Source organism: Sus scrofa, chromosome 4 (genome assembly GCF_000003025.6).
Source record: "Sus scrofa isolate TJ Tabasco breed Duroc chromosome 4, Sscrofa11.1, whole genome shotgun sequence".
Classification (NCBI taxonomy): domain Eukaryota; kingdom Metazoa; phylum Chordata; class Mammalia; order Artiodactyla; family Suidae; genus Sus; species Sus scrofa.
The window spans coordinates 25,954,920-25,979,535 of NC_010446.5; positions in this window are offsets into that span (position 1 = coordinate 25,954,920).

Here is a 24,616-nt window from a genome sequence, read left to right on the forward strand (position 1 = left end):
TCATGTGATTTTTGGCCATCTGTCTGTCTTCTTTGGAGATGTCTATTTAGAACTTCTAACCATTTTTTAATTGTTTTTTTTATATAAAGTTGCATGAGCTTTTAATATTTTGGAGATTAATCTCTTGTTGGTCATTTCATTTGCAAAGATTTTCTCCCATTCTGTGGGTTGTCTTTTCATTTTTTTATGGCTTCCCTTGCTGTGAAAAAGCTTTTTTAGTTTAATTGGTTCCCTTTGGTTTATTTTGTTTTTTATTTTCTCACTCTAGGAGGTAAAATCCAAAAAGATATTGTTGCAATTTATGTCAAAGAATGTTCTGCCAATGTTTTCCTCTAGGAGTTTATAGTATCTGCCCTTACATTTATGACTTTAATCTATTTTGAGCTTATTATTGTGTATGGTATTAGATTATGTTCTAATTTCATTCTTTTACATATAGCTGTCCAGCACCACTTATTGAAGATATGCCTGGTCTTTTTCTTTTTCTTTTTTGGCCATGGCTTGTGTAAGTTCCCAAGCCAGGGATCAAACACATACCACAGCAACAATCTAAACCACTACAGTGATGTCAGATCCTTAACTTGCTGCACCAAAAGAGAACTCCCTGTCTTTTCTCCATCATATATTCTTTTCTCCTTTGTCATGGATTAGTTGACCATAGTTGCATGGATTTATCTCTGAGTATTCTGCCCTGTTCCACTGATCTGTATGTCTGTTTTTGTTTCAGTTCCATACTGTTTTTTGTTTTGTTTTGTTTTTTGTCTTTTTGTCTTTTTTTTTTCCTAGGGCAGCACCCGCAGCATACGGAAGTTCCCAGGCTAGGTCTACTCGGAGCTGTAGCTGCCAGCCTATGCCACATCAGAGCAATGCCAGATCAGAGCCATGTCTGCAACCTACACCACAGCTCACGGCAATGCCGGATCCTTAACCCACTGAGCAAGGCCACGGATCAAACCTGCAACCTCATGGTTCCTAATTGGATTTGTTAACCACTGAGCCACAATGGGAACTCCCCAGTTCCATACTGTTTTGATGACAATAACTTTGTAGTACAGTCTGAAGTCAAGGAGCCTGATACCTCCAGTTCCATTTTTCTTTTTCAAGATTGCTTTGCCTGTTCAGTGTCTTTGTGTTTCCATATAAATTTTATTTTCTCCAGTTATGTAAAGAATGCTATAAATAATGCCAAGGGCAATTTGTTAGGGATTGCATTGAATCCGGAGATTTTCTTGAATAGTATAGAGATTTTGACAACACTGGGTCTTCCAATACAAGAGATGATATATCTTTTCATCTGTTTGTGTCATCTTTGATTTCTTTCATCAATGTTTTATACTTTTCAGAGCATAGGTCTTTTGCCTCCCTTGGTAGGTTTATGCCTAGGTCTTTTATTCTTTTTTATGTGATGGTAAATGGTATTGTTTCTTTAATTTAAATCTGAGCATTTGTTGTTAGTGTATAGAAAAGCAAGTGTTACCTGTTTATTAATTTTGTATCCTACAATTTTACAGAATTCATTGATGACTCTAATACTTTTCTGATAGCATCTTTAGGATTTTTTATGTATAGTGTCATGTCATCTGCAAACAGTGGTGGTTTTACTTCTTTTCCAATTTGTATTCCTTTTATTTATTTTTCTTCTCTGATTGCTGTGGCTGAGACTTCCAAAATGATGTTGAATAAACCTGGCAAGAGTGGACATCTTTGTCTTGTTCCTGATTTTAGCAGGGAATTTTTTAGCTGTTGAGAATGATGCTAGCTGTGGCCATATACAGCCTTTATTATGTTGCAGTAGATTCCACCTATGCCCACTTTCTGGCGAGTTATATACATGAGTGTTGAATTTTGTCAAAAGATTTTTCTGCATCTATTGAGATGGCCATATGGTTTTATTCTTCAGTTTGTTAATGTGGTATATCATACTGATTGATTTGTAGATATTAAAAAATCCTTGCATCTCACTTTGCTCATGGTGTATGATCTTTTTAATGTATCGTTGGATTTGGTTTGCTAATATTTTGTTGAATATTTTTATCTCTTTGTTCATCAGTGATATTGGCCTAGAATTATATTTTGTGTGTGTGATATCTTTATCTGGTTTTGGTATCAGAATGATGGTGGTCTCATAGAATGAGCTTGGAAGTGTTCCTCCATAATTTTTTGGAAGAGTTTCAGAAAAATGTTACCTCGTCTCTAAATGTTTGGTATAATTGCCTTACCCAATATTAACATTCCCCCACCAGAGTAGTACATTAAATTGATGAACCAATATTAATGTGTCACCTCATGTGCATAGTTTAAATTAGGGTTTATTGTTGGTGTTGTACATTCTATGTGTTTGGATGAATGCATAATGATGTGTATCCATAATTATAAGATCACACAGATTAGTTTCACATTATGAAAATCCATTGTGCCCTGCTTATTCATCCTTCCCAAACCAGGAAAACACAGATTTTTTTTTAAACTATATCCATAGTTTTGCTTTTTTCAGAATGTTGTATAGTTGGAATCATATAGTACATAACCTATTCAAATTGGCTTCTTTCACTGAGTAATATATATTTACATTTCCTCCATGTTATTTTCATGGCTCGATAGATCATTTCTTTTTAGTGTTATGTAGTTTTCCACTGTTTTGGGGTGCCACAATATATTTACCCATTAATCTGCTGAAGAATATTTGGTTACTTCTGGGTTTGGGAAATTAGGAAAAGATCTTCTATAATTATCTGCCTGCAGATTTTTGTGTGGATACGAGTGCTCATAAATACCTGAGGCACCATTGCTGTATCATATAAGAATGTGTTTAGTTTTGTAGGAAATCATCAAACTATCTTCCGAAAGGGTTACATCATTTTGCTTTTCTATAAGAAATATTTGTGAGTTCCTATTTCTCTACATCTTTGTCGGCACTCAGTGTTGTCAATATTTTGATTTGGGACATTCTAATAGGTTTGTAATAGTAACTCAATATTGTTTTAATTTGCATTTCCCTGATGATTATATGATGGAGAGCATCTTCTTATATCTTTATTTGCTATCTATCTTTTTTGGTAAGGTATCTGTAAAAGTCTCTGCCCCATTACTTTTTTTTAATATAATGATTTTTATTTTTTTCCATTATAGCTGGTTTACAGTGTCCTGTCATTTTTCTACTGTACAGTATGGTGATCCAGTTACACATACATGTATACATTCTTTTTTCGCACATTAACATGCTCCATCATAAGTGACCAGATACAGTTCCCAGTACTACACAGAAGGATCTCATTGCTTATCCATTCCAAAGGCAATACTCTGCAACTATTAACCCCAAGTTCCCAAACTATCTCCCTCCCTCCCCTTCTGCCTTGGCAACCACAAGACTATTCTCCAAATCCATGATTTTCTTTTCTGTGGAAAGGTTCATTTGTGCCATATATTAGATTTCAGATATAAGTGATATCATATGGTATTTGTCTTTCTCTTTCTGACTTACTTCACTCAGTATGAGAGTCTCTAGTTGCATCCATGTGGCTGTAAATGGCATGATTTCATTCTTTTTTATGGCTGAGTAAAATTCCATTGTGTATATATACCACATCTTCCTAATCCAATCATCTATCGATGGACATTTGGGTTGTTTCCATGTCTTCGCTATTGTGAATAGACCTGCAATGAACATGTGGGAGCATGTGTCTTTTTCAAGGAAAGTTTTGTCTGGATAGATGCCCATGAATGGAATTGCTGGGTCATATGGTAGTTCTATGTATAGTTTTATAAGGTATCTCCATAGTGGTTGTACCAGCTTACATTCCCACCAACAGTGCAGGAGCTTTCTCTTTTCTCCTCACCCCCTCCAGCATTTGTTCTTTGTGGACTTATTAATGATGGCCATTCTGACTAGTGTGAGATGGTATCTCATGGTAGTTTTGATTTGCATTTCTCTAATAATCAGTGATGTTGATCAGGTTGTTTGTTTTCTTGTTGAAATTCAATTTTAGGAGTTCCCGTCGTGGCGCAGTGGTTAACGAATCCGACTAGGAACCATGAGGTTGCGGGTTCGGTCCCTGGCCTTGCTCAGTGGGTTAATGATCCGGCGTTGCCGTGAGCTGTGGTGTAGGTTGCAGACGCGGCTTGGATCCCGCGTTGCTGTGGCTCCGGTGTAGGCCAGTGGCTACAGCTCCGATTAGACCCCTAGCCTGGGAACCTCCATATGCCCAAGAAATAGCAAAAAGACCTATATATATATATACACATATATATATTATTTTATACAATTAACAATTATACAATATACAATTTTATTTGTATATTTCAGATGCCAATCCTTTTAAAAATATATATTTTGCAAATATTTTCTCCCAGTTGGTGGCTTCTCAATTTATTCTCTCAAAGTGTCTAAGAACAAAACAAATGTTTAATTTTAATGAAGTCCCACTTATATATCATTTTTCTCATGGACTATACCTTCAGTCTTACATCTAAAAAATATCTCTCTATTCAAGATCCTTTATATTTTTATCATGCTATCTCCTAAAAGTTTTATACTTTTGTATTTTACATTTACATTTAGGTCTGTGATACATTTTGAGTTAATTTGGTTGCATGTGGATGTTCCATTGTTCCAGGATCATTTGTTGAAAAGACTACTCTTGCTCCATTGTGTTGCCTTCACTCCTTTATCAAGACCAGCAGAACATCAATGTGGGGTCCATTTCTAGGTTTTCTATTCTATTGAACTTTATTCTGTCAGAAATACCATAGTATCTATTTCCTCAATAATTTAGTTTTCTGATACGTCTCATCAGATTTTTATGTTGCCCTTGTATAGATCTTTCACATATTTTGTTTGACCTAAGCCTAAGCATTTCATTTTTTGGAATTCTTACATAAATCGTACCATGTTTTTCACTTCAAATTGCACTAGTTCATTGCTGGTATTTGAGAAAGCAATTCAGTTATGTATACTAACACTGTACCCTGCTTATTTGCTATGATCACATTATTTGTAGGAGGTTTAATTTTTTCAGTTATTTCTGATTTTCTACATATACAATGGTGGAAACTGCAAAGACAGTTTTATTTCTTCACTATATATATAGCTCAATTCATTTTCTTATTATATTGCATTATCTAGGATTTCTGGTACAATGTGGAAAAGCTGTGTGAGAGGGGACATCATTGCCTTGCACTTGATCTTAGTGGGAAAGTGTTGAGCTCCTCACAATTATAGATAGTCTTTATTAAATTAAGTAATTTCCTCTTATACCTACTTTATTGAGTTTTTAATATGAGTGGGTGTTGAATTTTGTCTAATGCTTTTTGAATATATATTAATATAATCATGTCATTTTCCTCCTTTAGCCTATTAATGTGAAGAAGTAAATTAATTAATCTTGGAATGTTGAGCCAGTCTTGCATAAATAACATTCGTTCATGGCACTATGATTTATTCTATACATTGTTGGATTCAATATGCTAATATTTTGTTGAAGATATGTGTAGCTATGTTCATTGGAGATAGTAATCTGTAGTGTTTTGTTTGATTTTGATAGAGGGGTAATGCTGGGCTAATAAAATGAACTAGGAAGTATTCTCTGTACTTCCGTCCTTGTAAGAGATTGTAAAATTATTATATATATATAAAAAAAGAATTGGTACAACTTACTCCTTAAATGTTTAGTAGAATTCACGAGTGAAGCTAACTGGGCTTGCCACCTTCCGTTTTGGTATATAATTAATCATTGATTTAATATCTCTGAAAAGATACAGGCTAATTCAAATTAGCCATTTCTTCTTGCATGAGTTTTAAAAAGTAGTATTTTTTAAGGAATTTGTACATTTCACCTACATTATCAAATTTGTGGGCACAGAGTTGTTCATATTCTTCCTTTACTATGCTTTTAATGTTCGTAGTATCTATAGTGATGCCCCGACTTTCATGTTTTATATTAATAAGCTTTGTCCTTTTTTTATATTAGGCTGGCTAGAGGCTTTTGTATGTTTTTGTAAATAAGTAGGTTTTGCTTTCATTGATTTATCTCTATTAATTTCCTGTTTTCAATTTTATTGATTTCCACTCTTTTATTCCTTTCTTCTCTTTATTTTAGCTTAAATTTGCTCTTCTAGTTTCTAAAGATGGAATCTTAGGTTATTGATTTTAGATCCTTCTTCTTTTCTAATATGTGCATTAACTATTATAAATTTCCAGGCTTTTGTTGCATCCTGCAAGTATTGATAGGGTGTGAACACTATCTTCTGAATATGGTTTAAAAACATAGATGTGATTTAAATGAAGGGATCAGTTTTTTAAATTTTAAAAATATGTATGTAAATGTGTGCCTTTAATGTTTTCTGATTTTTAATATTATTATTCTGTAGGAAAATTAATTTTAGAATTATAGAGTAGTAAATGCATGAGTAACAGTGAACTTGAGAATTTGCTTCACACCTTAACCATTTTATTTTTCCTCTTCTGGCCTCCACCTACGTTGTTTAGGAATTCCTTCTTCCTTCTTTTAAAATTTTTTAGATCTTCTATCTTTTTCATTTAATTTTTATGAAATTCTATAGCAGCACAAGGAAAAATAAAAGGTTCACCAATGAGTAACTCCACCTTTTATAGGTATCTCTAAAAATTACTAGTGGTATGTCCCAGACACACTGGAACTGGATCTTCTAGTACCAGTAGCATGAAATTTTTTCCTCTTTATTTAAAGTATTTTATTGCAATACTGGAAAATAATTTTTAATTTGTATTTTCTCCCAATAGTCACACAATCAGAGTATTTACTATGATCTACAAACAAGCCTTCTCCCTTCTATCCAGGCTTGATCAGAGTCAGGTAAGAGAGTTTTCATTGTGAGAATATTCATTCCATCATCATTCACTTATTGATTCATCAACCAGTTATTTGGGGACATATTTTAATTTGATAATCATGTAAGTCAGAATTCTGTCTTTATAGTTGTATTTTGAGAAATTGTGTCTGTGAAGTGTAAAGTTCTTCAAAATCTCACCACTCACTTTAAAGACATATTAATTTTGTAAGCAACTTTACCCCCTCTATTGGAAATATAAAAAAATTAATGATTGCTAGAAATATCAGCAAATGTTTTCAAAATCATGCAGAGAATATACTAGTGACTCAACTACAGTAAATCTTAGAAGCAGTAAATGATGTGATGATATATAGCAATTTCTTATCCTTATTAAACATTCTTTGAGTTATTTTTTCCCAATAAATTATTTCTATGTAGGTAGAGCCTAAATAAGTTTTTGTAAATGAAGTTTGATACATTGTGTTTTCATTATTATCCTGGACTCACTTCTTACATCTTTAACAAATATACTATATTATGTAATTGATATGTTATTATATGATGTATATATCTATGCCTATATTTTCATAATAAATATATTCATTTATAGTGTACCACTGATAACTTATTCTATCTTTGGGTAGTAGATGTTGGGATAACAACATTATTTGGACTTTTGTATCTTTATTTTTTGCATTTTATTAACATAAGCAGCTGCTGCTCCCTAACAGACAGAAGTGCTAATATGAAAACTAGACAGTTAATGTCTAGTTATCAATATATTTTTCAGAAAAACACTTAATGTTGAACATCATATGAAAATTTTATCACTTATATAGCTAAATGGGATCTGATGAAAACAGCTAAGTCTCTTTGCTATATAATATATAGGAAAATAGGTTTTTTTGAAGGGAGCATATCCATTTGAAAGTTTGAATAGCATCTTCATCTCTGACTACCAGTCCAACTCTCACAAGAACAGCCAAAAATGTCAGAACTCTCCTTGTTGCTGCTCCCTTTTTCATAGAACATAAATATGAGTTTTGATCATAGCCAATAGGACTTGAGATCAAATATTGGGGGAAAATCTTTTTCATTAAAAGAGAAACAAAGAAAGAGAGAAAGAGATGATCCCGTCTTCCAGATTCTGTCATTTATATGTAAGATGTATGTATGTACCTATATCACTATCTGTGACTATGAAAGAACAAGCTTAATAACCAAACCAATAATTTTGACAACGGCAACTATAAAGAGGCAGAATGATCTTGGATGCTTGATTAAATTACTAAATCTGGAAATATCTCCCTCCCTATTTGTCGTTATATGAGATTCTTTTAAGCCTTTTTTATTGTATGTCTTGCATTTGAAAACATCTTAACTGATAAACCTACTTCATCCAGTTTATCTATATATCCTTTCAAGTATCCTAGGAAATCATATTTTGAATTGATTTCTCTTCATATCTTAATTCCCTAGGCCACATAACCATCACTGCTAACTTGGAATACCATAACAGTGTCCTAAATGTTCCCCCTGCTTCCCCACTTTTGCTCTCATTCAGATTATCACATAACAGCTAGAAATGTCTGTTTTAAAACATGAATTATTATGTCACCTTCCTGCTTAAAATTTTCTAGAGCTTCCCATTGAACTTAGGAAAAAAAATCTATTGCTCATTCTGGCCAAGCCTTTCTGCCATTTTCCCTCGCCTACCTCATCTCATGCCACTCTCTGTCTCTTTAGCTCTGCTTTAGCCACATTGGAAAATTTTAATTTCACAAATAATTAAGTTTTTTTCCACTTTAGGGTTTTTCCATGAACATTCCTGATGCCTATAATGCTTGTCTATTGACCTTGTGATAGAATTCTTTTTGATTGACATTCACACCTCAATTTCATTTTTTTTTTTTTTTTTTTTTTTTGTCTTTTTGCCATTTCTTGGGCCACTCCCTCAGCATATGGAGGTTTCCAGGCTAGGGGTCTAATCGGAGCTGTAGCTACCAGCCTATGCCAGAGCCACAACAACGCGGGATATCCCAGCCCTGTCTGCGACCTACACCACAGTTTACTGCAACTCTGGATGGCAACTCTGGATTGTTAACCCACTGAGCTAGGCCAGGGATCGAACCCACAACCTCATGGTTCCTAGTTAGATTCCTTAACCACTGCGCCAAGACGGGAACCCCCACACCTCAACTTCAAATGGCACCTCATCAAGGAGTGTTTCCATGACAATCTAATTTAAATTATCCATCAAATGATTCCCTTTCGTGGCACTTATTTAATTATTTGATAAGTATTTATTGCTATATGTTTTCTATATATTAGAGAAACATTTTTGATTTGACCCTCCTTAATAAAATGTAAGCTTCCCATGAGGGGAAAACCTGGGCATCTTGATTTCATATTGTACATATTTTGAATATGACTGGGCTCTGAATAGGCCTGAAATTTATACGTGTTAATTATGAACAAGTACTCAGTCTCTGGTCATTTATCCAGTCAGTTGTATTTTATTTTTATATCAATAAACTTGCATTTTCATATTTCCCCTAACTTTCTGTGGTTAGTTAGTGAACTCTAATCTAGCGAACTCCATTGCACTTGGATATAATGACGAAATTAAATTTCCAAGGCTATTAAATTGAATATAGAATTTCTACTATATGGAAAAGTATTTTGTGAGTTTTATGGTATTCTTGCAAAGAATCTAACACAATTTTTTAGGGAAAATCCTTTACTTTTATCCTAAATGTCCTTAAATTTCATCTTAGAGTTTTTTTCCTATATATATTCCTTGCTCCCCATCAAAGTAGTGTGAAAAAATTCTTGATGTTTCCAAATTATTGCCTTAAAGATAATTTTCTTCCTCTCTCAATTTTTGGAGGAATTATTGAATATGAATTAAAGTAATTTTTAAATAATTTTTATTTTTTCCATTATAGTTGGTCTACAGTGTTCCATCATAAATTAATTTTTCAAAGGAAATTTTACAGTTTCATTTTCCTATCCTAAAACCTAATTTAATAAAGACTTTAAATTGCAATGAACATATTACAAGAACATTGTTATTTTATTTGTAAACACAATATAGTTCTAATAAGGTAACATGGACTTTAACTTCATAAGGAGAAGCCTCTAAAGTCATAATGTGATTTCAGTATTACTAATAAAACAGTAGGTTCTTTCCTGGCATCACTTAAAAATTGGAACATGACTTTAGGTTTCAATGTGTTACCATTTAATTCAAGACTTCTTCAGAATTCAGTCCATTTTTATAGCTCCAGTGTCTGACACCTAGGAAATATGCAAAAATTTTTATTAAACTGCTCTATAATACTCATGATTTTTTCAATGGTAGGTTGCGGGAAAAAAAACAGAAAATCAAAATCTTCTAAGCAACTGTTGGAAAAAGAAAGAAAGATGTTTTTATGCAGGTCTATAAACATTTAGAGGTGGATATTTTAAATATATTTTAATACAAATCTTTATTGTACTAAACACAGCTAATGCTGTACAATTCATAGAATTCATGTGTCATTCCATTCCCATACCTACCTCTTTCCACATCAAATTTCCTATCCTTGTCTTTCCATGTCTGCTTGTCTTCAATCTCACGTTTTTTCCCCTTTGGTCTTAATCTTCATTTCCTTATTTCTCAATGTGATGAATCCACTCAACTGAAACTCTGTAGTTGGCTCATTCATACCAAACACATTAAACTTTTTCCTTACTGCCTTTCATTCTAGTGACTAGAAAATCTAGACAGGTTCTTCTCAAATCCCCTTTCAACTCAAGATGGCCATGTGACAAATCCTTATCAATGGGCCGTAATAATTATTTTGTAGTAGAAAAGATACTGCTTTCTTTATTAAAGTGGCAGATTTTTCTGTAGCTTTCCAGTTAGTTCTTTCCTGATTCTGGACATACTATCTACAGCTGCAGTGGCCATTTTTTAAGCATAATCAAGGTTAATTGAAACAAAGAGATGCTGAACCTGACCTTACTGCTCAACAATTATGGTTTACCGACAATGCTGGCAAACACCTATCTCCACATTTTTCATCATTACAAGAAGTAAATATCTGTTTAAGCAGTCTAATATAGGCCAAGCTTTGTTTTACCAAGTAATAGACATCATTTCCAGAACCAGCCAAGATATTACTGCTTCTATGGTGAATTTTCAAACCTTCTGGGGCAGAACTGATGGTGCTTTACCTGACATTCTATCATGCTTTTTTATGGTGCTTCTTTAAATACAGAGTCCTTATTTTTTAACAGTATACCTGTTATAGTGTTTTTCCTACTTGCTTCTAGGCTATGATCTTCATGAGTGCACAGGCTTAATTTTATTTATATTTGAAGCTAAAAAGTCTGGAATGCATCTTGGACATTGTGGTCATACAACCAATGGATATTAGATTGAAATATTTTTATGGAGTTAGTTTGGGGGTAAAACTATTACCCAACCTCAGAGAAAGTTATTTTTAACCACTGTGTTTGTTCTTTGTGACAATTGGTGGCATAGTATAGAGGTAAACACTCTTTTACACAAGAGTGAAACAGGGCCAAAGTGAGATGAAGAGGAACATATTTGTCCCCTAATGTTTCAGGCTTTGAAGTCTTCGGGAGTACAATAAAATAAGTCCAGCCTTGATGATTCAATTTGAGTTATTTCATTCTTGAGAAAATGCCACTTTCTTTATGGCAGAGACATGGAACCTGAATTAGTGCTAGGAATAGGATCAGGTATCACATATGAGAATTAAATTAGAAGAGTGCTTTCTACTTATGCCCATTTCTCTCTACAATTATGCCTTTAGCATTATTTGCATTCCTTGTTGCCATCATAAGGTAGAAAACAGCAGTGCTCACCCAGTGTGAGCCAAAGCATTGAAACAGTGTTTGGGTAGGAAGGAGATATTGACAGGTACACATTCACTTATTGGCCTTTGAGAATTCCATCATTCCTTAGCTCTTTCATACAAGGGTAGCTGACTCTTGATAAGGAGAAAGCTATAATCTTGGAAGCTATATGTGTAAAATACATCAAGCAACAAATGAGTGAACTGCAAGAAAATGAAAATATGAAGACGTTACCAAACCAAACTTGGGTCCTGCGCTTAATGAAGCCAATCTAGTGACACTGGGTTATGGTAAAGGAAAGTGCAGTATTTATTGCAAGGCACCAAGGAAAGAGTTTAGGACATCTAGAGCTCAAAATGCCTAAACTCCCTGATGGATTTCAGCAAGCATTTTAAAGACAAAGTGAGGGAGAAAGATCCCAGGGTTATTTATCAGCCTGTGCACAATTCTCTGATTGGTTGATGGTAAGTTTACAGGGCAGTGTCACGGGGGTTAACATTATCAATCCTCAGGCTTCAGTAGGTCTGGGGGCTATGTGCTCATGGTTATCAAGTAGTTAATTTCTTCCATTTCATGGGGGTTTCAGCATCTGTAAAATAACTCAGGAAATGTGCATCAGATACTGTTATTTCAATATTTCAGGGAGGAACTAAAGCTGAGGAAACTGGGGGAAGGGATCTGTCACACAAAGGCCCCATATGGGCCTAGCAGGTTATAAAGAGATCAACAGTTATGTTTGGAGATTGTGATATATTCCTCTCAGAAACTGACATATCAAAAATGTAGAAATATAAAATAAATATGTACAAATATGTGTTTATATAGAAATATATTTACATAAATATAATTCTATTATATATTTAATTATGTTAATTTTATCTGTACTAAATATATTTCATAGTGTAAGGCTAACTTCTATAATGTAATTCCCATCAAATGTTCTTTCTGTATTCAATTGAAACTTTCCAGTATGTTTATAATTATAACTTTAATCCTAAAGATATCTTATTAACAAATAAATTATACATGAAATTAAGTACTTCTAAGTGAATATTATGATTTATTTCTTTCTACCAGTACAGTCTTCATTTTGAAAGTAAATTAAATTCATATAAGATGCTATTATTGAGTTATCTATAATTTTGCAATCAAGCTGTTATTTTTATATTAGAACATAAAAATCTTTTTATAAGGAAATATGAAAATGAATTAAAGCAACATTGACTCAACTCTTATTAACACAGGATTAACTTTCAAAGGATGGAGTGAATTAGAAAACATTTATTCATTTTAACTCAGAACAGAATTACCTTGAAAAATAGTCATGCATCAAATAATAAGTAAATGCATACCTAACATTTGCATTTTTTCTTTCAGTCACATGAAATATATAAAATGAAATCCAAGAAAAGGAGTAACTTAAATGTAATCAAAGGACAGTTTGAATAGTTTATGTGATAAAGGACTTTTAGTTTATTCTTCTATTTATCTTCATGTACTTACAAATTTACAACTTTTTCCCTTTTAGTTACCTGAATCTTTATATTTCCTGATTTCTGAAAACAGAAGCTTAAATGCCAGAAAATATTGGTTTCCCTCAACCCTTAGATAACGCAGAGGACTCAGGGGTATTTTTCTTCCTTAATTCAACTAGAAGTGTGTACCTTCGGACTTGGAGCTCTTCAAGGCTCTTCCTGTGATTTCTACTTTTTTACTTCTTTACTGCTTGAAGTTCAAGTTTCTCTGTATCTGATCTCCCCAACTTACTTCATAAAGCCCAGGTGACCTCCATATTTATCAATATATTTTCCAATGACATACAATGCTATATGTTATATCTATGATTGTATTGAATTTGGATGGGGAGGGGATTGAAACAACACATCACGTACCCAAAGGTTTCTGCTATCTATAAGAATCGTTGCTATTTGCCTGAGTTTCACTCCGCAAACTTATGTAGGGAAGGAAAAATAATTTTCATCCTTTTGTGTTTTTAGCTGAGACCTCTATAATAAAAGACATTAATCAAAAAAAAAAAAAACAGGAATTTATTAACAGGTTTATCTCATGTGTATGTGTGAGATACCCAGGGAAAAATGAGTAACTCATTGAGATGGCTTAGAATTCAGGATTAAACACCATTTTAATAGGGAAAGGGGAGAAGGGATTTAGGAAAAAGGCTTTCAGCCTCCTAGACACTCTGTGAGTTCCAAAGGGCATATTCAAATGCTTATTAATTAGGGGAGTGAGGAAATGCAGAAAGAAATAGTAGTGCACTGGTGGGGCAGAGTTCCTGTTCCTCCTTAAGGAGTATACCTAGCAATCTGATATGTATCACTGGATTCTTCCTCTATAGGATCCACAGCTGCCACCAAGGTACAGGGATGTAGTCCTCTTAGGGTTAGGGTCAAGTAAATGACTTTTAGAAGAGATGGATGGGTCCATAAAAGAAAAAAGTGATGTTGTCAAACACAAGTTCATGTGCTAAATGCACAGTGCATCCAAACACATCATAACATCAAGGATTGGAGTAGAGAAATGTTTATTGTGGTGCTGAGTGAGGAGACAGGGCAGCTCAAGCTCAACAGACCCAAACTCTCTGATGGTTTTGGGAAGAGTTTTCATAGGCCAACTTTTGGGGTGAGTTCTACAGGTTGTGTGATGTTCTTCTGACTGGTTGGTGACATATTGAGGTGGTTTTCCAGGAATCTGCCTTCTGGCTCCAACTAGTATGGGGTCCTTTTGCTTATGCTCCGCCTGAAGTTTGGACTACAAAAGAGGACAAGAGACTTGAATTACTTTTATTCTGCAGGTCTTAGCACACTGTATCATCAACGTGTGGAAGACTCTCCTCCAGTTTAACTTTTGCCATGCTGTGGCACAGTATGTTTGTTTTGCTTGTTTATCAAACTCTATTTTTCCCTTTGATTCCAATTTTCTCTTCTTTTTCTCTCCCCTCTTGTTTGAGTTATACCCATAGATGTGAGGTATCTGAAAAAAAAATATTGGATGAAGTGAATGTATGTATCTTATTTAAATCACTTTATAATGTTATAAATATTCTATTTTCTGCTTCTTAAAAAATAAAACAGACCTGGGTTTTTTGAGATGTAGCCACACAGTTGTATGTTTCTCTATCACAGTTAATATAATTGTTGCCTAAAATGCCAAAGAATGCCTTGCCACATTTGTTTTAATCATTTTTTTCTAATGGAAACAAACTACATCCCCCCAACCTAAATAGTGCTTGAACTTATGTGGTTCCATAAGAGATTTCTCTGAGGTATATATATGGGAGTCAGAATATTTGTTTGTAGAATTTATAGTTGCTTATTTTCCAAATACAATCAGATTTCCCCCAAATGGCAGCAACTGGTTACACTCCCAAAAAAAGCATGAGAACTACCATTACCACATTCTAGACAGTATCTCATCTTTTTTTTTATCTTATTTTGATCAATTTGAGGTGTTGTCTTATTGTTTAAACTTACATTTTTCTGATTACTAAAGTAGAACTTATTTTCATAAACCTATAACCATTCTGTGAATTTCCTATGCAATTTTTTTCTAAATTTTTTCTTGAATTTCTTATTAATTTGGGAGTTACACATTAAAATATTAACTTTGGGCAGGTTTAGCTGCTGAAAACTCTTCTTTCAGTGTGCTAATCTGTATTTGCTAAATGCACTTATGATTTCTACTGCTGATAATAAATACTTTTTAATTTCCGATGTTTAACTTTTAAATGTGTGAAAAAGAATATATGGCTGAATAATTGCCTCATAGTGAAAGAGATGATTGTTTTTTCATGGGAGAGGAAAAAAAAAAAACTTCAAATTAGTAAGAGAAAAGAAAAAAGCATTTTTACATTAAACACAGTTCTTATACCATTCAAATGTGTAATTCTTGAGTTTGTCTACAGGATAAGAATGGCAAATTATCTTTTTAAAATTAGCAATAAACTCTTTCAGCAGCAATGAACTCAAAAGTGCATGTTTAATGAGAAATCAGTCTTAATTCAGATTTCTGAAAATTGATGATAATTGTTTAACTTACCTATGTATTTGTTGGTATTTACTATCCACCCTGGGGACTGTGGTAAAATCACTGGCCAGAAGTGAAAACCAGAAGATTCGCATTTACTCAAAAAGCATCAGATCTACTGCCCCAATTAATAAGTATTTAAAACACTGTGTTTTAAGATAGAAATTTAACAGGGTCATTTGCAGAAGGTTCATTTACATAGCACTGTGTAAAGTATGACTTTTTAATTGTGTCAAGTGACTACCATGCTAAATTAATTTGGCTCATTTTTAATGTCAAATTTGTGTGTGTTTTTACACTTCTGAGATGTGTGACAATAGCAATTGATATGTTAGATGCATTAGCAGAAAAGCTTTGCAGACAGTTGTGTGGTGCCAGTTAGTCAATGTCATCAGATGCCTCAAACACATTATCAGTTAATTCCAATAATGGGTCATTTGTTCATTTAACTTATAGAATAACAGAAAAAAGTTTTGGAAATTCACTCTGTCAGAAACATCTGACATTTTTTGTGAATTATATTTTAAATTCAATCAAGAGGGTCAATGGTAAATATGACGTTGTTTTTGTTTTGAAAATATAAATTAAAACTTGGGGAAGCAAAATGTCATAGTATAAGCATTGATATTATGAGCTTAATCTTCTGAGCAAAAATTTTCTTGGAATTTTGGAATTTATATTTTTAGAATTCTTGCAATTTATAATCACATTCAAAGTACAAATGCTCTCCCAATCAAAATAGAAGTGGTAGTAGTAAAAAATAACTACTTTTATATTTACACAAAATATTTTCAAGAGGATGGTTTATAGTCATATATATATGTATATACATCAGCATTGTAGTATATTTTCTCACTTTCTGCTTTTAAAGGAGATTTTCATAACAGCTAAACTAAAAATAAGTTTGTAAATTAACTTTTCTAGAGTAATAAATGTTTTTGTAAATACTTTCTCTAAAATTTTGGATGCATCTTGTTCAACTCAGCTAGAAATCTTTAATCAAGTCTTCACAACCAAAGACTGAGGATAATGCAAGTTTTGAAGCTTTTCATAAGTTTTAAGTATTGTAATTAAACTTAAAGGAAAACATTGAACTGTATTCTTTCAAAATAAAGTTACTCAATTGTATTATTAAAAACTCAAATAATGTGTAATATTTAATTTTGAAATTTTATCTTTGTTCTTTAGACTGCATATATTTATGGGACACAGTTTTTTCAGTGCTGCTTTTATATTTTAATAGATTTATATTCTACTTGAAGGTAATAGAATTAAGGTTTATATTTTGCCTAATATAACTTTGGTTGAAACATTCAAATAATCAAAATTGTAGAAGTTATTCAATTGATTTTATCTTGTAGAAATCCTTTTTGAAGAAAAGTGCCCTAAGGAAAGACAAAAATATGGTAACTGCATAAATATTTCAGCTGAAATGTTTATACATTCCATTACAAAAAGAAAATAAATAACATCAGATACCTCAGGTACCTTTCATTTACTTCAGCATCTGTGAAGAAATTATTTTTCAATTCAAAAATTATGATCTATTGTGATAACAATTAAAATTTTCAACAATTTCAAATTCATTAATATAAAATTCATTTCTGAGGAAAATTATGGGGAATTTTATTAAAAATTAAGAAAATAACACACTGCTAGAACCTCTAGCTGGCACTCATGGCTTTTAGGTGGTATCTTTCTTCTAACTTAGTGCCAGGATCTTTTGAGTAGCTCTCTGCTCTGCTTTTTTCCTGATAATCTATCTACCCTTAACATCATCATATTCAATTTCTAATTTTCTTTTTTAGCATTTATAGTCAGAACCTAAGATGAATTTTTGTCACCATGGAATCAAATACAACTAATCTCTTCTTATGTCAAAGCTCTAGTATATGACTTTGATGTCTGAGAATAACTGTATATGAATCAAAATCCTAATTAGAATATAGCCTGTTGACCACACTTTGTTAATGTATTTTCTGGTATTTTTGTTATTTAAAAATTGTATCCACATACTATTTCTTTGGAATCACCTCAAAAAAGAAGAGTACTCATATCTAGTATAAACTTAAGCAATATAGTTTCTAAAATAAGCATAGGCTGTGTATCTGTAAGGTGTGGTGTCATGATTCAGATGGTACCATTACCACACACTCCCACACTCCAGTCTGCAACTCAAAATAAATACAATTTACTATATTTTTCACTTGGGTCTTTTTGGTGGAAAAGACTCTCCAGCTAGTAGACTCAATTTTCATATGAGATTTATTTGCCTTTTAGGTTGGGCCTTTGTTTTGGATTTTTGTTTCCAGAAATTTTTGATAATCATGTTTCACTCATTTGAGTCCTATATATTAGAACATTTTGGTTTATGCCATATGTTTAGGAGATCAAGAAACATATTTAGAGTAGTTTCCATTGTGATCAGCAGGTTAAGGGCCCAACATTGTCTCTGTGAGGATGCAGCTTCAATCCCTGGCCTGGCTCATTGGGTTGGGGATCTGGCACTACTGCAAGCTGTGGTGTTGGTTGCAGATGTGGCTCAGATCTGGTGATGCTGTACCTGTGGCATAGGCCTCAGCTGCAAGCTCCCACTTGACCCCTGGCCCAGGAATGTCCCTATGCCCCAGGTGTGACCATAAAAAGAAAACAAACAAACAAACAACCTTATTTAGGTAATACAAGTTTGAGATAGTTTTGTTCCTAATATATACAGATACTGAAATATTCTCATGAAATTTAGGAATTCTTGTAATGGCAAAGAAATGAAGTAATCACACAATGCCAAATAAATAAATTTTTATTTCTTTACTCTTTATTTTTCTTTTTTTTTTCTTTTTTCTTTTTTTCCATTGTACAGCATGGGGACCCAGTTACACATACATGTATACATTCTTTTTTCTCCCATTGTCATGCTGCAGTAAGTATCTAGACATAGTTCTCAGTGCTACACAGCAGGATCTCATTGCTAATCCATTCCATGAGCAATAGTTTGCATCCATTAGCCCAAAGCTCCAAATCCCTCCTACCCCCTCCCCTTCCCCCTGGGCAACCACATGTCTGTTCTCCAAGTCCATGATTTTCTTTTCTGTGGAAAGGTTCATTTGTGCTGTATATTAGATTTCAGATATAAGTGATATCATATGGTATTTGTCTTTCTCTTTCTGACTTACTTCACTCAATATGAGAGTCTCTAATTCCATCCATGATGCCACAAATGGCATTATTTCACTCTTTTTATGGCTGAGTAGTATTCCATTATGTAAATATACCACATTCTCCCGATCCAGTCATCTGTCGATGGACATTTGGGTTGTTTCCATGTCTTGGCTATTGTGAATAGAGCTACAGTGAACATGTGGGGCATGTGTCTTTTTTAAGGAAAATTTTGTCTGGATATATGCCCAGAAGGGGGATTGCTGGGTCATATGGTAGCTCTATGCATAGATTTCTAAGATACCTCCATACTGTTCTCCATAGTGGTTGTACCAGCTTACATTCCCACCAACAGTGCAGGAGGGTTCACTTTTCTCTACATCCCCTCCAGCACTTGTTCTTTGTGGACTTATTTAATATTGGCCATTCTAACTGGTGTGAGGTGGTATCTCATGGTAGCTTTGATTTGCATTTCTCTAATAATCAGGGATGTTGAGCATTTTTCCATGTGCTTGTTGGCCATCTGTATATATTCCTTGGAGAAATATCTATTTAGGTCTCTTGCCCATTTTCCCATTAGGTTGTTTGCTTTTTTGCTGATGAGTTGTAGAAGTTGTTTGTATATTCTAGAAATTAGCCCTTGTCAGATGCATCATTGGAAACGATTTTTTTCCCATTCTGTAAGTTGTCTTTTTGTTTTCTTTTTGGTTTTCTTTGCTGTGCAAAAGCTTGTCAGTTTGATTAGGTCCCATTAGTTTATTTTTACTTTTATTTCTGTTGCTTTGGGAGACTGACCTGAGAAAATATTCATAAGGTTGATATCAGAGAATGTTTTACCTATGTTCTCTTCCAGGTGTTTGATGGTGTTTTGTCTTATATTTAAGACTTTCAGCCATTTTGAGTTTATTTTCATGTGTGGTGTGAGGGTGTGTTCTAGTTTCATTGATTTGCTTGTAGCTGTCCAGGTTTCCCAGCAATGCTTGCTGAAAAGACTTTCTTTTCCCATTTTATGTTCTTGCCTCCTTTGTCAAAGATTAATTGACCATAGGTGTCAGGGTTTATTTCTGGGTTCTATTTTCTATTCCTTTGGTCTGTATGTCTGTTTTGGTAACAGTACCACACTGTCTTGATGACTGTGGCTTTGTAATATTGCCTGAAGTCTGGGAGAGAGATGCCTCCTGCTTGGTTTTTGTTTCTCGGGATTGCTTTGGCAATTCTGGGTGTTTTGTGGTTCCATATAAATTTTTGGATTGTTTGTTTTACTTCTGTGAAAAATGTCATGGGTAATTTGGTAAGGATTGCATTGAATCTGTAGATTGCTTTGGGTAGTATGGCCATTTTTTACAATATTAATGTTTCCAACCCAGGAGCATGGAATATCTTTCCATTTCTTTACATCTTAATTTCATGGATTAATGTTCTATAGTTCTTGGCATATAAGTCCTTTACCTCCCTGGCCAGGTGTATTCCCAGGTATTTGATTTTTAGGGGTGCAGTTTTAAAGGGTATTGTATTTTTGTATTTCTTTTCTAATATTTCATTGTTAGTATACAGAAATGTAACTGATTTATGAATGTTAATCTTATATCCTGCTACTTTGCACAAAGCTAACCTCAACAAATTTAAGAGTATAGAAATTATTTCAAGCATCTTCTCTGACCACAATGGCATTAAACTAGAAATCAACCACAGGAAAATAAATGAGCAAAAACCTATTACATGGAGACTAAACAACATGCTACTAAAAAACCAATGGGTCAATGAGGAAATCAATAAGGAAATTAAAATATACCTTAAGGCAAATGATTATGAGGACACAACCTCTCAAAATCTATGGGACACTGCAAAAACAGTGCTCAGATGGAAATTCATAGCAATACAGGCCTTCTTCAAAACAGAAGAAATAGCTCAAATTGACAACCTACCACCAAAATGAATTAGAAAAAGAAGGAAAAAAAAAAAACTAAAGTCAGCAGAAGGAAGGAAATAATAAAGATCAAAGAGGAAATCAATAAAATACAAATTAAAAAAAAAAACAAGAGAAGAAATAAATTAAACCAAGAGCTGGCTCTTTGAAAAGGTAAACAAAATTGACAAACCTCTAGCTAGACTCACTAAGGAGAGGAGAGAAAAAACACAAAAAACAAAATCAGAAACGACAAAGAAGAAATCACAACAGATACAGCAGGAAAAAAAAAAAAAAAACCTGTGAGAATACTATGAACAATTATATGCCAACAAATTTGACAATCTGGAAGAAATGGACAACTTTCTAGAGTCTTACAGCCTGCCAAAACTGAATCAAGAAGAAATAGACCAACTGAACAGTCCAATCACTAGAAATGAAAAGGAATATGTCATAAAAACCCTCCCTACAAATAAAAGTCCATGACCAGATGGCTTCACAGGTGAATTCTACCAAACATACAAAGAGGAACTTATACCCATCCTTAAACTTTTCCAAAAGGTTGAAGAAGAAGGAACATTCCCAAAGACATTCTATGATGCCACCATCACCCTAATTCCAAAACCAGACAAAGATACCACCAAAAAAGAAAACTATAGGACAATATCTTTGATGAATATAGACACAAAAATTCTCAACAAAATTTTAGCCAACTGAATCCAACAACATATCAAAAAAATCATACACGGCGACCAGGTGGGATTCATCCCAGGTTCACAAGGATGGTTCAATATACACAAATCAATCAACATCATACATCACATTAACAAAAGAATAGTCAAAAACCATATTATCATCTCAACAGATGAAGAAAAAGCATTTGACAAAGTCCAACATCCATTTATGATAAAAACTCTCACCAAAGTGGGTATAGAGGGAACATACCTCAATATAATCAAAGCCATTTAAGACAAGCCCACAGCAAATATCATACTCAATGGAGAAAAATTGAAAGACTTCTCACTAAAATTTAGAACAAAACAGGGATGCCCACTCTCACCACTGTTATTCAACATAGTAATGGAAGTCCTAGCCACAGCAATTAAACAAACAAAAGAAATAAATGGCATCCAAGTAGGAAGAGAAGAGATAAGACTGTCACTGTATGCAGATGGCCTGGTACTATACATAGAAAACCCTAAGGACTCAACCCAAAAACTGTTTGAACTGATCAAATAAATACCCTTTTTAAAGAAGATTTGAGTTCCCGTCATGGCACAGCAGAAACGAATCCAACTAGGAAACATGAGGTTGCAGGTTTGATCACTGGCCTTACTCAGTGGGTTAAGGATCCAGCATTTCCATGAGCTGTGGTGTAGGTCACAGATGCAGCTTGGATCTTGCGTTGCTGTGGCTCTGGCATAGGCCGGGGGTTACAACTCCGATTAGACTCCTAGCCTGGGGACCTCCATATGTCATGGTGCAGCCCTAAAAAAAGAAGAAAAAAAAAAGAAAAAAAAATTCAATAAAATAAGTAAAGAGCTAAAGACAGAAACTTGAATACTTCATTTCAAAACTTAAAAGACTAAGAATGACAAATTAACAGTTTCTTGGATCAGGATGACAACCTAACTTCCCTTGGATTTAACTACAAAAAAACAGACACAGGTAAATGAGATCAGGAGAATATAAGCCATATCACTTAAAGGTGCAACTATTACAGTATTGAGCTGGAAAAATAGCTGGAAATGTGAACGGAAAAGTTGGCAATCAAAAAATCATTGAAGGAATTATTTATAAATTATAGATTGCACATAAACATAATTGACAGCTAAACTATGCATATGTGAGAGACATTCCTGTAAGGATAGCAAAGAAACAAACAAAAACAAAACAAAAAGCTAGTAGATAAAAGAAAAACAATCTACTCTTAAAAGATACATTCAAGTTCCTGTCATGGTTCAACAGAAATTAATATAACATCCATGAGGACATAGGTTTGATCCCAGTCCTTGCTCAGTTGATTAAGGATCCAGCATTGTCACGAGCTGTGGAGTAGGTGGCAGACAGGGCTTGGCTCTGGCATTGCTGTGGCTGTGGTGTAGGTCAGCAGCTACAGCTGATTTGACCCTTACCCTGGGAAGCTCCATGTGCCACAATGCCCTAAAAAGACCAAAAAAAAAAAAAAAAAGATATGTCAATGAACTTGAAAGTAAATCAATAGAAATTGTCCAATTTGAAGAATATTTTGGAGAAAATCCTTTTAAAATTATTACTAGTGAACAGAACCTCAGAGACCTGAGGGACAATTTAAAACAGTCCACCATGTGGTCAGATAGATTTACAGGAAGGTAAAAGAGAGAAGGAGGCAGAAAAAATACTTGAAATAATGCCCAAATTATTGCTATTGTTTCTCAAGTTAGTGGAAAACATTAATTTATAGCTTCAAGAAACTCAACAAACCCAAAGTAAGAAAAAATACAAAGACTCTACTTCCAGACACATCAGAGTCAAATTGTTGAAAGGCAAAGAAAAAGAGAAAATCTCAAAAGCAAGTGAAGGAACATGTAATGATACAAACAGGAGCAATAAAGGATAGCTTTTCAGAAACAAACTATTCAAGCTAAAAACATAGGAATGACTTATTCCAAAGGAAAAACAAAAACCTATAATTAATAAGAAAACTGCTAGAGCTCATCCATGAATTTGGCAAAGTCTCAGGATACAAAATTAATACACAGAAATCAATGGCATTTCTATATACTAACAATAAAAGATCAAAAAGAGAAATTAGGGAAGCAATCCCATTTACCATCAAATCCAAAAGAATAAAATACTTTGGAGTAAACCTACCTAAAAAGACAAAAGACCTGCACTCTGAAAACTATAAGACACTGATGAAAGAAATCAAAGATGACGCAAATAGATGGAAAGACATACCATGCTCTTGGATTGGAAGAGTCAATATTATCAAAATGACTATACTACTCAAGGTAATCTAGAGATGCAATGCAATCCTTTTCAAATTACCAAGGACGTTTTTCACAGAACTAGAACAAAATATTTTAAAGTTTGTTTGGAAGCACAAAAGACCCAGAATAGCCAAAGACATCCTGAAAAAGAAGAGCTGGAGGAATCAGGCTCCCTGACTTCAGACTATACTACCAAGCAACAGTCAGGATGTGCTGGGGGTGTGGGTTGGAAGTCCTATAAAATTGGTTTGTGATGATCATTGTACAACTATAGATGTAATAAATTCATTGAGGAAAAAATAAGAATTCTATATCCCACCAGGCTGTACTTCAAAAGTGAAGGCAAATAAGTCATTTTATAACAAAAAGGGTTATTTTTCTTCTAAAGATTTTGGCCTATTGGGATTTGGGGTTTTGTTTGTTTGTTTTTTGCCAGTGGATTGGCACCATAAGAAATGTTAAAGAAAATTCTTCAGTCTGAAGGGAAATTTCATTAGCTGGCAATTCAGATCTGTCAAGGGTGGAAGGGAGTTTGAGGGGAGGACGTTTTTTAGAGTAATGGCCAGTTTTACTCCCTGGCCCAGAGTAGTGGGTTAAAAGTCTCTGGCATTGCCACCGGTACAACTTGGATTCAAGCCCTGACCAAAGAACTTCCATATGCTGTGGGTATGGCCATGAAAAAGGGATCTTGTATAATAGACATTAAAATATTTTGTCTTTTTAGGGCCGCACCCCATGGCATATGAAGGTTCCCAGGCTAAGGGTCAAATCAGAGCTGTAACTGCGGCCTATACCTCAGCCACAGCAATGCCAGATCCAGGCTGCTTCTGCCACTACACCACAGCTCACCACAACACCAGAT